This window comes from Equus caballus, chromosome 22 (assembly GCF_041296265.1).
Source record: "Equus caballus isolate H_3958 breed thoroughbred chromosome 22, TB-T2T, whole genome shotgun sequence".
NCBI classification, from domain to species: Eukaryota; Metazoa; Chordata; class Mammalia; order Perissodactyla; family Equidae; genus Equus; species Equus caballus.
The window spans coordinates 4,907,191-4,923,115 of record NC_091705.1 but is presented as its reverse complement, the minus strand read 5'-3'; the positions used below and the strand labels follow the sequence as shown (position 1 = coordinate 4,923,115).

The window sequence follows — 15,925 nt, the reverse complement described above, 5'->3', positions numbered from 1 at the left end:
GTTAACGTTCATCATCCTACATAGTTACAGAACTTCTTTTTCTTGTGCTGAGAACTTTTAAGAGTTACTCTTTCAGCAACCTTCCATATGCAATATAGTGCTGTTATGCAAGTCACCTTGCTCTGCATTACATCCCTTGACATTTATTTTCACCGACTTTCTTTTGATTCATATTTTCCCACCACAGTTTTTTCATCCTATTATTTTCTAATTTTCTTTACTTTTCCATTTTGAGTGTCTCTTGTATATATCATTGGATTTTTAAATCCAGTCTGAGAGTCTGTTTTTAAGTCACATCCATTTGTTACAATTACTAATATATTAAAAGTTAGTCTATCTTCTTATTTTATATTTTCTATTTAGTCCTTTTTCTTTTTTTTTTCTTCCTATCCAATAGATTAAATTTACTCCTGCTGATTTAAAATGAAATCTCTTCATTCTTTTTTACGGCTGCATATTATTCCGTTGTATGAATGTGCTGTAATTTATTTAACTCATCCGTTATTGAGAGATGTCCAAGTTGTTTCCAACTGTATTCCAGTTTTATTCTGTTCTACATAATGAAAAACCTTGTTCATACTTCCCAATTCCAGTTTGTCTTTCAGGTTTACCTCCCTGGGTGGCTTTGGCTCCAAGAATTCACAGACCTTTTCATGGATTCCGTCTTAGGCTTGGTTCTCCAGAAGCAGTCCCTAAGATGAATGTTCCTGTGAACACTGCTTACTAAGAACTGAGCCCAGGAAAAACTGGTGGGAGAGTGGGGAAGGAGGACAGGGAAGGAGGCCAGCCCAGGCACAGTATCAAGCCAACTGTCCAGAACGTGGCTTTGGTTCAACCCAACAGGGGAGCTCTGGGGACAGTACAGATCCCACCTCAGCGTGTCCTGACCAGGGCAGGCAGGCTCCTCCCATCTGACTTTGTTACAGGCTGCCCCTAAGGAGACATAAATTCAAGCATCTCCACTGGCCTCAGAGCAGAAGAGCCCTGAGGGCAGCCTGTGGACAAAGAGACACAGGCAAGGGCTTTGGGGAGCTAGTGTGCATGAGACTGCCGGGGCAGACATGATGTCTGCTATGGTGTCTTGGCCCTTGACTTAGTGCAGGCCAATGAAGGAGAATCAGGCGGAGATGCAAGGGGAGCATCCTAATCTCTTTGATTATCAGCCTCAAAGCAAACAATGGGCTTTAAAGCAAGGAGTGTCTAGGCCCCAACCCTTGTTTCCACCACTTAAAGGTCATGGGACCTCAGGCAAGATATCACTTAACCTTTTTAAGCCACATTTCCTCATCTGTAACTGGGGATGATGATAGCTCTTAAACAGAAAGCTTAGCACAGTGCCTGGTAGAGAATAAGTGGTGGTCCAAGTTCCTGTCATTATTATTATTCAGAGAACTTTTCTCAAACAATACCTCAGAGACTTTGAGCTGGTCAAACAGCCACTAGAAAGCACCTTACAAAGCAAAGATGCCAGCTAATTTATTATTTATATAAAATACATAAGTGGGAGGAAATCATATAAATCCTAAGTTTCTGTTTTCCTTGGGTTCTACAGTTGCCCTATTATTTTATGAAAAACTAGACCAGGCCTTGGAAATTTGTAAACCTGTAAATTCTACATTGGGAACAACCATTTATATGTACTGTCACTTAAAGCACAAATTATGGTTTGTATAAAAGATTTTAATTCACATAAATTCACTAGTAAAAACTATACATACCAGGAGAGTACTGCTCAGGGCTTGCTACACATATGAAGAGGCTACTGGAGGTTACCACGGTTAGAGTGATGAAGTATTGGAAATGGATGGTAAAAAGGGAATGTTTTTGTTGGGTTTTCCAAAAGCAGACCCTGAGGTGAAGGTTTGAGTGCAGGTAGTTTATTTGGAGGCGTTTTAGTCAAGGTTCTCCAGAGAAACAGAACCAATAGGAGATTATGTGTATATGATGAGGAATTGGATCTCAGGATTATGGAGGCTGAAAAATCCCATGATGTGCTGCCTGCAAGCTAGAGATCCAGGAAGACCAGTAGCATAATTCAGTCTCGAGCCCAAGGGCAGGAGAAGATGAGATAGCCCAGCTTACCAGTGAGGCAGCTAAAAAAGGGGCAAATGCCTTCTTCCTCAGCCTTTTGTTCTGTTCGGGCCCTCAATGAATCGGATGATGCCCACTCACGTTGGGAAGGGCAATCCTTTAATGAGTCCACCAATCCAAATGCTAAGCTCATTCAAAAACACCCTCACAGACACATCCAGAAATAATATTTAATGTGAGCAGCCGACAGCTTTTCGAATTGACACATAAAATTAGGCATCCTAGGAGATGATCCCAGGAAACATAAGTGAGGGAGTCAGGAAGGGAGACAGAAAAGGGACAAAAACTAATAAAGACCGCGTTAACAAGCAGGTTGCCACTATGAACAAATGGTACTCAATGGTGCAGGGGACCCTCTGCGAAACTGTGTAGAACGTACCCTCAGAAATGTCCCCCAAAGATGGGGAAGCTAGGGTATCTCTCCACCAAGCCTCCTTTTGGTTGAGACTTATCCCAGAGTTGTTGAATCCTTGACACTTACAGCTCACCCTACAAGTGGGTTGACCAAGCTCATGGGGGTACTAAAGAAAGCATCTGAGGGGGCCAGCCCTGTGGCATAGCAGTTAATTTTGCGTACTCTGCTTCAGCAGCCCTAGGTTTGCCGGTTCAGATCCTGGGTGTGGACCTATGCACCACTTATCAAGCCATGCTGTCGCAGGAGTCTCACATATAAAATAGAGGAAGATGGGCACAGATGTTAGCTCAGGGCCAATCTTCCTCCCCCAAAAAAAAGAAAGAAAAGAAAAGAAAAAAGAAAGCATCAGGGAAGAAAAGCAGAGAGAGAAAGATGCTTGGGGTGGGAAGTTTACAGTATATATGGGAACTGGCCACTGCAACTGTGGGTGAACTCAATGACCCAGCGAACACAGAGTAGGGCATCCATAGCATCTGCTGCAAATGTCTTGAAAATCTATCTTAATTCAGGACATGGTGAAATGCATTATCATGTGAATCTATCTTAGAACACAACTTTTATTACAGGAAGCAAAATATCACTATAATGTTATTGCTTCTCAAACTTTGTTCCATAAAATGAATTCCAAAACTGTGCTCTAAGAGGGCTCTGGGCAATAACAAATAGCCGTCTTTCCTCTTATAAAGAACTACTTCTTAATCCAGTTCTCCTTAGCCGAGGACAAAACCATTATAACTTCAGCACATAATACTCCCTGAGTCAATAGTCAAATGTATCATAAATTAATGCCAGCACAATTACAACATTTCGGTCACTGTATCTGTTACAGAAAAATCTAAATGTTAATACTATCCAATAACTCTGCCCTCAAGTTTTCCAGGCCATTTAGCTATTAAATTTCTTTTTTGAAAGGGATGCCTATTGTAAGCAATTCAGCTTTTGGTGGATGGCAGGGTTTTTTCTGAGGTCGCCAGAGCTTTTAACCACTGCCTAAAGTATATCCTGTGCTGATTAACATACCCCGGATTAACTAGATTTAGCATGCGGCAATCACACTCCATTCAGTAGGGCCCATCTCTGGTGAATCGCAGACATTAATGACAGTTGCAAGAGCTCAAATATTATATAATCACTAATTACATTCTGCGCAATTAGTGAAGGCTCATCAGTGTGAATCACTAATGGCTGCTCACCCTGTTCTCTCTGGGAAGGAATAGACGGCTTGCATAATTTTCTGATTGTATTAGCATAGAACAAACGCTATTAACGAACCTTGGCGATCATGAAGAGGCTCGACGTCTGTGATGGACAAAGGCAAGAGGTTCGGCTTGATGCGCATGGACACTTCATTTTGAACCTCACAGCCGTGCGCCTGTGGTTTGTCGATGTGACTCATTCACTCCCCACCTTCCAAATGGAAAACACACACAACACCCTGTCCAACCAACCACTCAAGAACTTGCACACAAGGCCAGTTTTAAAAAACACACCCTCTGGGGGGCTGGCCCCGTGGCCGAGTGGTTGAGTTCGCGCGCTTCACTGCAGGCGGCCCAGTGTTTTGTTGGTTCGAATCCTGGGTGCGGACGTGGCACTGCTCATCAGACCACGCTGAGGCAGCGTCCCACATGCCACAACTAGAAGGACCCACAACGAAATATACAACTATGTACCGGGGGGCTTTGGGGAGAAAAAGGAGAAAAATAAAATCTTTAAAAAAAAAAAAAAACACACCCTCTGGGTATTTCTTTTTCTTAAAATGGTTTTCAGAGAGCCAAGCTCTAAGGATTTGTGGGACATTAAAATATGAAGCTGGTGACAAAATAGGAGGAACGCATCTGAAATGATGAAGAGCTTACCCAATTTTTTTTTAACCCTCTAGCTACTGGACCAGTGTATTGGTCAGCTCAGGCCGCCAAAACAAAATACCACAGGCTAGGGGGCTTAAACACCAGAAAGGTATTTTCTCACACTTTTGGAGGCTGGAAGTCCAAGATCAAGGCGTCAGCAGGCTTAGTTCTTTTGGAGGCCTCTCTCCTTGGTTTGCAGGTGACCACTTTCTTGCTGTGTCCTCACATGGCCCCTCTTCTGTGCGAGTGCATGTCTCGTGTCTCTCCACGTGTCCAAATTTCCTGCCCTTAGAAGGATACAAGTCATACTGGATCAGGGCCCACTCACATGACCTCGCTGTACCCAAATACCTCTTGGAAGTCCCTGTCTCCAAGTACAGGCACATCCTGAGGTACCGAGGGTTAGGGTTTCAACATAGGAATGTGAAGGGACACAGAACAGCTGGGATGTTCACAAACTACAACCGTTCTAACCCAAGAAGTTCTTTCGGGAAGACTGGCGATGGGCTTGGACTGCATGGAAATCTTAAGGGTACCTTTAGGTGAGAGGTATGCTGTCCGAAACAGCAGACCACATCCACATGTGACTATTGAGCACTTGAAAGGTGGCTACTGCAACTGAGGAACCGAATTTCTAATTTAACTTCATTTTAATTAATTAAGTATTAAAACTAAAGAAGTGTAAGAATGGGTTTCTGTTAAATACAATTTTATTGTTTTAGTACAGATACATTTCACATATTGAAAATTTAGCATCTCTTTTGAGATATGCTATAAGTATGAAATATATACTGAAATTTGAAACTTAGAATAAAAAATCTGTAAAATATCTCAATAATTTTTATAATGTTGGACTATTTTGAGCATATTGGGTTAAGTGAAATGTATTATTAAAATTAATTTCACTGTTTCTTTTTACTTTTTATAATTTGGCTATAAGAAAATTTAAAATTACATGTCTGGTTTGCACCATATTTCTATTGGACAGCATCGAGTTAGAACTTGAGTCCTCCAACTCACCTTGCCTCACCAAAGTTGTCAGTGGATAAACTCAAAGATAAATTCCTTTTGCCCGAATGATTAAAACTCCAGGTCCTTTTCTGTCTGTCCTCTGTACTCAGATTAAGATAATTGAAACCAACCATTCCCTCTGGGATACTAATATATTATTCAATCTCCCGTTACTTGCCTCAATAATATTGTAAGTATTCTCAATAAAATTTTCAACGTTAAATCTTGTTAACGCATGCTTATATTTAGGAATCTGGAATAATTTTCTTCATAATGAAAAGATTCTTTCTCATAAATTAGTCCTGCTGTCCTGGTGCCTCTGGCTTTTCCCCACACACCCTGACTTCATTTGTCCTCCCGTCCCTCTCATCTTTTTTCTGTCCTCCTTTCTCAGTTACCAGGAAATTCTTGGGGAAGGCGTCTGATATCCTTTCCCTATTTCCATTTAACGCATGCTGAAAACCCACTCTAGTTTCTTCATCTGCAGTAGGGAAGTGCCATACTGTACTTTATAGCATTAAAAGCTAAAAGTTCAAACAAAGCAATGGTTTCATATTAGGTCAGAATAACTGATTGGTTGTCTCTAGCCTTTTTAAATAAGTTTAATCCCCAAATGTCATAAAGAACAACTAATAAACAGCACACAGAACTTCTGAAAACCTGACCCCATGGTGCAGCTTGTCCTTACCCCACCCGCTAGCCTGCCTTAGCCCCCCAGCAGGGAATGTCTAAAATTCCCTAAATGACGACAGAATTTGTCCAATATCACATCCTCATTCTAAAATACAAGATAGAGGGGCAATGAAAGAGATGTTTTTTGCCTTATCTCTTTGTTCTTTCTGGCGTCAATCAGCCTTTAGAAATAATGAAATCAATGCAAACGTTTGTTGGAAGGATGCCCACTTTGAAGATCATTTACTACCTCACTGTCTTGGTCATTTACATGGATCCCAGGGAGGATTTCAAAGAGTGACTCACCCTTATTACTCAGATAAAAGGAAGAATCAGGTGCTGAGTTTGGTTTTGTGTGTGTATGTGTGTGCGTGGTTTAATATTTTATGAGGGTTCCATTTCACACACACAAGGCTTCCCATGTGAATTTTATTTTTCTGTCCTTTAATTGAAGTGATGCAGATTGAATTAAAGATGAAAAATACATTCAGATCCAAAATGGAGAGAATATTTACAACCAGAAGAGTGACATATAAGTGTCTGTCTGAAATACATAAAGCAAATGTTGTTTTTCTATGTATGTAGTAGCAGCAATATATGGCAGAGTGGCTTGAATTAGAAAATAGGGAAAGAAATATTGGTGAAGGTAACCAGCAGACAAATACAAAAGATCTACCTACCAAAACTAAAGAAGGGAAGATAAGGAAAGTGCATACGTGAACTGAATCCTCATGTAATACAACAGAGCTTTAGTAGAAAATGTGAAAAGATCAAAAAAATCAAGAACTAGTGGGAGGTCATGTTAATTAGAGTTATGTAGGCAATTACAGGAAGGCAGAAAATCTTTGACCTATTGGTTGGTTGGTCAGGAGTGTCTTGTTTAACTTCCGCATAGTTGTGAATGTTCCAGTTTTCTCCTATTATTGCCTTCTAGTTTCACACCATTGTGGTCAGAAAAGATACTTGGTATAATTTCAGTCTCTGTAAATGAGCTGAGACTTGTCATGTGACCTAACTTATGATCTACCCTGAGGAAGGTTCTGTGTGTGCTTGAGAAGAATGTGTATTCTGCTGTGTTGTATGCAATGTTGTGTATATGTCTGTTAGGTTCATTTGGTCTGAAGTATAGTTCAAATCCAATGTTTCCTCATTGATTTTCTGTTTGGATGATCTATCCATTGTTGAAAGCGGGTTTTTGAAGTCCCCTGCCATTATTGTATTGTTGTCTATTTCTCCCTCCAGATCTGATAGTATTTGTTTAATATATTTAAGTGTCCCAATGTTGGGTATATATATATTTACCATTGTATATATTCTTGATGAATCCACTCCTTTATCATTATACAATAACCTTTTTTTCCCTCTTTTTGCAGTTTTTGACGTAGTCTATTTTGTCTGCTGTAAGTATAGCTACCCCTGGTCTCTTTGGGTTTGCCTTTGTGGGAATGTCTTTCAAATCCATTCAGCCATTCCATGCCTTTTGATTGGAGTATTTAATCCACTTACACTTAAAGTAATTACTGATAGGTAAGAACTTACGACTGTCATCTTGTTCTTTGTTTTTTGGCTATTTTATGGTTTCTTTGTTCCTTTCTTCCTCTTTTGCTGTCTTCTTTTCTGATTTGATGATTTTCCATACTGGAATACTTTTGTTCCTTTCGCTTAATCTGGTGTGTATCTAATACAGGTTTTGGCTTCGTGGTTACCCTGAGGCTTACTTGGAACATCTTATAGGTACACCAGTCTATCTTAGGCTGATGATGACTTAACTTTGTTCATACACAAAAACTCTACATTCTTTTATTCCCCAAAACACACATTTTATGTTTTCTATGTGACACTTTACAACTTTCTGTATTGTGTATCCATTAACAAATTATTATTGCTGTCGCTATTTTTAATACTTTTGTCCTTCAACCTTTATACTAGAGTTCGGTGGTTAACACGCCACCGTATTACAGTATTGGACTCTTCTGAACCTGACTATATACTTGTCTTTACCAGTGTGTTGTTTATTTTCATATGTTTCCATGTTACTAAAAACTGTTCATTCATTTCCACTTAAAGAACTCTTTTTGGCATTTCTTGCAGGTCTCATGGTGATGAACTCCCTCAATTTTTGCATGTTTGGGATAGTCTTTATCTCACCTTCATTTCTGAAGGATAACTGACAGATACAGTATTCTTGATTAACAGTTCTTTCTTTCAGCAGTTTTAATACATCAGCTCTGGAAATATGTATTTAAAAAAAATGAAGCTTGACCCCTACCACATACCATCCACAAAAATTAATTCAAGATGGATCAAGAACCAAATGTGAAAGCTAAAATTACAAAAGTCCTAAAATAAAACATAGGAGACTATCATGAACTTGGGGTAGGCAAAGACACAAAATCTATAGACCACAGAAGAAAACAACTGAAAAATCGGACCTCACAAATGTAAATCTATACTCATCAGGAGACACCATGAAGAAAGCGAAAAGGCAAGCCATACCCTGTAAGAAATATAACCTATATGCCGGTCTTAGTCTATTGGGGCTGCTATAACACACTGGGTAGCTTATAAAGAACAGAAATTTATTCCTTAGAGTCTGGGAAGTCCAAGTTCAGGGTGCCAGCAAATTCATTATGTGTTGAGGGCCCACTTTCTGGGTCATAGACAGCGCCTTCTCACTGTGCCCTCACAAGGTAGAAGGATCTTGGGAGCTCTGTGGGACCTCTTTCACAAGGTCACTAATCCCAATCATGAGGGCCCTACCCTCATGACCTACTAACCTCCGGAAGGCCCCCACCCCCCAATATCATCAACTTGACGTTAGGATTTCAACATATGAACGTGGGAGGATGCAAACACTCAGGCCATAGCAATATCTAACAAAGGACTCCTATACAGAATTTATAAATAACTCCTATAAATCAAGAAAAGAAGTCAAATAACCCAATTTTTTAACGGACAAAAGACTTTAACAGACATTTGCCTCCATCTTGAAAGAGGGATCTGGGCAATACATCACAGCATCCATTCTTAATCTCAAAACGTTAAGTTGAGTAAAAGAGCCAGATACAAAAGAATGTATTACTGTATGATTACATTTAGATGAAGTTCGAAAGTAGGCAAAACTAATGTATGGTAATAGAAGTTTGCAGTGGTTTCTCAGAGAAAGAGTATTGACTGGAAAGAGGGAACTTTCTGGGGTGGCAAAAATGTTCTATATATTGATTGGCAGTTATGTGTACACACGTATAAAATTCCATCAAGCTGCATACTTATGATTTGTGCATTTTACAGTATATAAATTATTTCTCTATTGAAATAAAAAGCAAAGCCTCTGAGATTGAATTATAAAATCCAGCTAGGGCAATTAGGCAAGAAAAAGTAATAAAAGGCATCCAAATTGGAAAGGAAGAAGTAAAACTACCTCTATTTGCAGATGACATGATATTGTATATAGAAAATCCTAACAAATGCACAAAAACACTATTAGAACTAATAAACAAGTTTAGCAAGTTTGCAGAATACAAGATCAATATATAAGGGTCAATTGTATTCTCTACACTAGCAGTGAAAATCCAAAAATGAAATTATGAAAATAAGTCCATTTACAATAGTATCAACAAGAATAAAATATCTAGTAATAAACTTAACAAAAGAAATATAAGACTTATACACTGAAAACTATATGACAGTGTTGAAAGACATTAATAAAGACCTAAATAAATGAAAAGCCATCCCATGGTTTATGGATTGGAAGGCTCAATGTTGTTAAGATGGCAGTACTCTTCAAACTAGTTTACAGATTCAACACTTTCCCTATCAAAATCCCAGTTTCTTTTGGTACAGAAATTAACAAGTTGATTCTAAAGTTCATATGAAAATTCAAAGGACCAAAAATAGCCAAAATGATCTTGAAAAGGAAAAATAAATTTGAAAGACTCACACTTCCCAATTTCAAAACTTGCTGCAAAGCTAGGCTAATTCAACACTGTGTACTGCTGGAACAAGGATAGACATACACATCAGTGGAATAGAATTTAGAGTCCAGAAATAAATCCTCACTTTCATGGTCAATTGATTTTTTTTCTTTTTTCAAACTAATTTTTAAATTTTTATTTCTAGATCACTTAAAATAAATGTTTAAGTAATTTCAGACTTCAAATAGTTTCAAATTTACAGAAAAGTTGCAAGAATAATAAAACTCTCATATACCTAGGTAAACCAATTTTTAGCATTTTACTACATTTGTTTTATAGTTCTCTGTATATATATATATGTGTGTACATACATAAAATACGTGCTTTTTCTTCTAAACCATTCAGAAGTAGACTGCATACACCTTGCCCCTTCACCCCTTATAAAAAAGGATATTCTCTTACTTAACCACTGTACATTTATTAAAATCAGGGAATTTAATAAATAATTTGAATGCAATCTATAGTCCATATTTCAGATTCATTAATTGCCCTAATAATTTCCTTTATAAGCAACTTTTGTCTGGGCCAGGATCCAATCCAGGATCATTTATGTCATTTACTTGATGCGTCTCAGCCTTTCTTCGTCTTTCATGACGTGGACATTTTGGAAGAACACAGGCCAGTTATTTTACATAATGATCTTAAACTTGTGTTCTCTAATGCATCCTCGTGATAAGTTTGGTGCACTTTGGCTGCAATGCTGCCTAAGTGGCACTCTGTCTCTTTCGAGGTGTCCCATGAAGGAGGCACATGATGTCTGTTTACACTTCACTGGTGATGTCGATTGTGATCGCTTTGTGAAGGTGTTGTCTGGTTTCTCCACTCGATAGCTATTATTTTTCCTGTTGTAATTAATAAGTAACTGTGGGGGATACTTTGAGTAAACATTCTGTTTCTCTTCAAACTTTCACTCTCCAGATTTAGTTTCCATTGATAATTCTTGCCTTGAGTAAAATTTTACTACAATGGTTAAAAAATGGTAATTCTGTAACTCCATTATTTCTTCTACCTCCACTATTAGTTGGCATTCTACTGTAAGATAAAACACTCCCTTCTTATTTATTCATTTATTTCTTTTCTTTTTTTTTTTTTTACTTTTTATTAAGATTATGATAGTTTACAACCTTGTGAAATTTCAATTGTACGTTATTGTCAGTCTTGTTGTAGGTTCACCCCTTCACCCTTTGTGCCCTCCCCCCACCCCACCTTTCCCCTGGTAACCACCAATCAGTTCTCTTTGTCTACATGTTTAACTTCCACCTATGAGTGGAGTCATACAGAGTTCATCTTTCTCTATCTGGCTTATTTCACTTAACATAATACCCTCAAGGTCTATTCACATTGTTGTGAATGGGATGATTTTATCCTTTTTCATGGCTGAGTAGTATTCCATTGTATATATATACTCTATCTTCTTTATCCAATCATCAGTTGATGGGCACTTAGGTTGCTTCCACATCTTGGCTATTGTAAATAATGCTGCAATGAACATAGGGGTACATGGGACTTTTGGAATTGCTGATTTCAAGTGCTTTGGATAGATACCCAGTAGTGGGATGGCTGGATCGTATGGTGGTTCTATTTTTAATTTTTTGAGGAATCTCCATACTGTTTTCCATAGTGGCTGCACAAGTTTGCATTCCCACCAACAGTGTATGAGGGCTCCTTTTTCTCCACAACCTATCCAACATTTGTCACTTTTTGTCTTGGTTATTTTTGCCATTCTAACAGGTGTAAGGCGATATCTTCATGTAGTTTTGATTTGCATTTCCCTGATGATCAGTGATGATGAACATCTTTTCATGTGCCTATTGGCTATCCATATATCTTCTTTGGAGAAATGTCTGTTCATGTCCCCTGCCCATTTTTTGATCGGGTTGTTTGATTTTTTGTTGTTGAGCTGTGTGAGTTCTTTATATATTATGGAGATTAACCCTTTGTCAGATATATAACTTGTAAATATTTTTTCCCAATTAGTGGGTTGTTTTTTAATTTCAATCCTGTTTTCCTTTGCCTTGAAGAAGCTCTTTAATCTGATGAAATCCCATTTGTTTATTCTTTCTATTGTTTCCCTCATCTGAGGAGATATGGTGTCCGAAAAGATCCTTTTGATACTGATGTCAAAGAGTGTACTGCCTATATTTTCTTCTAGAAGCCTTATGGTTTCAGGTCTAATGTTTAGATCCTTGATCCATTTTGAGTTTATTTTGGTGAATGGTGAAAAAGAATGGTCAATTTTCATTCTTTTACATGTGGCTGTCCAGTTTTCCCAGCACCGTTTGCTAAAGAGACTTTTTCTTTTCTCCATTGTATGCCCTCAGCTCCTTTGTCTAAGATTAGCTGTCCATAGATGTGTGGTTTTATGTCTGGGCTTTCAATTCTGTTCCATTGATCTGTGCACCTGTTTTTGTACCAGTACCATGCTGTTTTGATTGCTATAGCTTTGTAGTATGTTTTGAAGTCAGGGATTGTGATGCCTCCAGCTTTGTTCTTTTTTCTCAGGATTGCTTTAGCAATTCAGGGTCTTTTGTTTCCCCATATGAATTTTAGGATTCTTTGTTCTATTTCTGTAAAGAATTTCATTGGGATTCTGATTGGGATAGTGTTGAATCTGTAGATTGCTTTAGGTAGAATGAACATTTTAACTATGTTTATTCTTCCAATCCATGTACATGGAATGTCTTTCCATCTCTTTATGTTGTCATCAGTTTCTTTTGGGAAAGTCTTGTAGTTTTCATCGTATAGGTCTTTCACTTCCTTGGTTAAATTTATGCCAAAGAATTTTATTCTTTTTGTTGCAATTGTGAATGGGATTGTGTTCTTGAGTTCTTTTTCTGTTAGTTTGTTGTTAGAATATAGAAATGCTACTGATTTGTGTATGTTGATTTTATACCCTGCAGCTTTGCTGTAGTTGTTGATTATTTCTAATAGTTTTCCTATGGATTCTTTGGGGTTTTCTATATATAAGATCATGTCGTCTGCAAACAGTGAGAGTTTCACTTCTTCATTGCCTATTTGGATTCCTTTTATTTCTTTATCCTGCCAAATTGCTCTGGCCAAAACCTCCAGTACTATGTTGAATAAGAGTGGTGAGAGTGGACACCCTTGTCTTGTTGCTGTGCTCAGAGGGATGGCTTTCAGTTTTTGCCCATTGGGTATGATGTTGGCTGTGGGTTTGTCATATATGGCTTTTATTATGTTGAGGTAGTTCCCTTCTATACCCATTTTATTGAGAGTTTTTATCATAAATGGATGTTGGATCTTGAGTGCTTTCTCTGCATCTATTGAGATGATCATGTAGTTTTTGTTTCTCATTTTGTTAATGTAGTGTATCACGTTGATTGACTTGTGGATGTTGAACCATCCATGTGTCCTTGGTATAAATCCCACTTGATCATGGAGTATAATCTTTTTAATGTATTGCTGTATTTGGTTTGCCAAAATTTTGTTGGGGATTTTTGCATCTACGTTCATCAGTGGTATTGGCCTGTAGTTTTCCTTCTTTGTGTTGTCCTTGTCTGGTTTTGGGATCAGGGTGATGTTGGCTTCATAGAATGTATTAGGGAGTGCTCCATCTTCCTCTATTTTCTGGAATAGTTTGAGAAGGATAGGTATTAAATCTTCTTTGAATGTTTGGTAGAATTCTCCAGAGAAGCCATCTGGTCCTGGACTTTTATTTTGGGGGAGGTTTTTGATTACTATTTCAATTTCTTTACTTGTGATTGGTTTATTCAGATTCTCTATTTCTTCCTGCTTCAGTATTGGGAGGTTGTAAGAGTCTACGAATTTATCCATTTCTTCTAGGTTGTCCAATTTGTTGGCATATAGTTTTTCATAGTATTCTCTTATGATCTTTTGTATTTCTGTGGTATCCGTTGTGATTTCTCCTCTCTCATCTCTAATTTTGTTTCTTCGAGTCTTCTCTCTTTTTTTCTTAGTGAGCCTGGCTAAGGGTTTGTCAATTTTGTTTATTTTTTCAAAGAACCAACTCTTTGTTTCATTGATCCTTTCTACTGTCTTTTTTGTTTCAGTTGCATTTATTTCTGCTCTAATTTTTATTATTTCCCTTCTTCTACTGACTTTGGGCTTTGTTTGTTCTTCTTTTTCCAATTCTGTTAGGTGTCGTTTGAGATTGCTTATCTCAGATTTTTCTTGTTTATTGAGGTGAGCCTGTATTGCAATGAATTTCCCTCTTAAGACTGCTTTTGCTGCATCCCAAATGAGTCAGTATGGTGTGTTTTCATTTGTCTCCAGATAATATTTTATTTCTTCTTTAATTTCTTCAATAATCCATTGTTTGTTCAGTAGCATGTTGTTTAGTCTCCACATTTTTTCCCCTTTCCCAGCTTTATTCTTGTAGTTGATTTCTAGTTTCATAGCATTATGGTTGGAAAAGATGCCTGATATTATTTCAACCCTCTTTAATTTGTTGAGACTTGCTTTGTTTCCCAAGATATGGTCTATCCTTGAGAATGTTCCATGTGCACTTGAGAAGAATGTGTAATCTGCTGTTTTTGGATGGAGCGCTCTATATAGATCTATTAAGTCCATCTGGTCTAGTTTTTTATTTAATTCTATAATTTCCTTGTTGACTTTCTGTCTGGATGATCTATCCATTGATGTTAGTGGGGTGTTGAGGTCCCCTACTATTATCGTATTGTTGTTGATGTCTCCTTTTAGTTTTGTTAATAGTTGCTTTACATACTTTGGTGCTCCTGTGTTGGGTGTGTATACGTTTATAAGTGTTATTTTATCTTGGTGGAGTGTCCCTTTATCATTATAGACTGCCCCTCTTTGTCTCTCTTTATCTGTTTTGCTTTGAAGTCTACTTTGTCTGATACAAGTATGGTGACACCTGCTTCCTTATGTTCATTATTAACTTGGAGTATCGTCTTCCATCCCTTCACTCTGAGTCTGTGTTTGTCTTTGGGGCTGAGGTGCGTTTCCTGGAGGCAGCATATTGTTGGGTCTTGTTCTTTAATCCATCCTGCCACTCTGTGTCTTTTGATTGGAGAGTTCAATCTATTTACATTTAGAGTGATTATTGAAATGTGGGGGCCTAATGCTGCCATTTTATTGCTTGTTTTCCAGTTCTCTTGCCTTTCCTTTGTTTCTCGTCCCATGATTTTTGGACTACCAATTCAGGTAGGTAGTTTTCTATATTGGCTTTCTTGTTATTCATAATTTGTGTCTTTATTTTTGTTATTTGTTTAGTGGTTACCATGTGGTTTGTATAAAACATCTCATAGATGAGATAGTCCATTTTCTGATAGGCTCTTATTTCCTTAGATTAAGCCATTCCATCCCTTTCTTCTTCCCCTTCTAGGTTGTTATTGTCAGATTTTTTTTTCTTCCTTCTTGTGTTGTGAGTTTGTGGTTAAAATGACAAGATTATATTTATTCTTGGTGTTTTCCTTCCTTTTATCTTTAATGTTCTACTTAGCCTTTGGTAACCTGTTCTGATGGAGAGCTGCAACTTTCTGATTTTGTCTTTCTACTTATCTCCTTTGCTCTGGGTTTTGTAACCCCTTTCCTTTTTTTGTTTTTTCAGGTATGAGGGTCTTTCTGAGCATTTCTTGTAGGAGAGGTCTTGTGGCAATGAACTCCCTTAACTTTTCTTTATCTGGGAAAGTTTTTATTTCTCCATCATATTTGAAGGATATTTTCACTGGATAGAGCATTCTTGGCTGCAAGTTTTTGTCCTCCAGAGTTTTGAATATATCATTCTACTCTCTTCTAGCCTGTAAGATATCTGCTAAGAAATCTGCTAACAGCCCCTAAAGGGGGCTCCTTCGTAGGTTATTTTCTTCTGCCTGGCTGCCCTTAGTATTTTCTCTTTGTCATTGACTTTTACAAGCTTCACTACTATATGCCTTGGGGTTGGTCTTTTTACACTGATAAAGTTTGGAGATCTA

At 37.9% G+C, this 15,925-nt stretch overlaps 1 long non-coding RNA gene across 1 annotated transcript in view; it reads right to left on the bottom strand.

Annotated features, from left to right (window-relative positions):
* Positions 1-4,474: 4,474 nt before the first annotated feature.
* LOC111769947 (uncharacterized) overlaps positions 4,475-15,925 on the bottom strand; it is a 42,541-nt gene continuing 31,090 nt past the window's right edge. The window contains exon 3 of the long non-coding RNA XR_002802774.2: positions 4,475-4,640. This is a non-coding gene — a long non-coding RNA (uncharacterized lncRNA). The remainder of the gene's footprint in view (positions 4,641-15,925) is intronic.